Below are 278 nucleotides of genomic sequence, written 5' to 3'. Positions count from 1 at the left end.
TCACATCTTTGTCGCATATTAATCAAAAGTTCGTCGTACTCGAACAATCTCCACAAATCAGATCCACCCATGGTACCTAAATACTTCTGAATCTCTGACCGAGATATTTTAACAAACGGAAATTGTTCTTTTACAGGGGGAAGCTGCAACAAGTCTCCAAACAGAAGAATGTGTTTTTTACCAAAAAAACCGTCATCTGTATCTGTCGTGTCGAAAATTTCACATAATCGTAGATTGATAAACATCAGTGTCACATTCGAAATCATGGAAACCTCATC

The sequence above is a fragment of the Trachymyrmex cornetzi genome, unplaced genomic scaffold, assembly GCF_001594075.2.
Source record: "Trachymyrmex cornetzi isolate Tcor2-1 unplaced genomic scaffold, Tcor1.1 scaffold1148, whole genome shotgun sequence".
NCBI classification, from domain to species: Eukaryota; Metazoa; Arthropoda; class Insecta; order Hymenoptera; family Formicidae; genus Trachymyrmex; species Trachymyrmex cornetzi.
The sequence above is the reverse complement of the archived record's forward strand: the minus strand, read 5'-3'. Positions refer to the sequence as shown.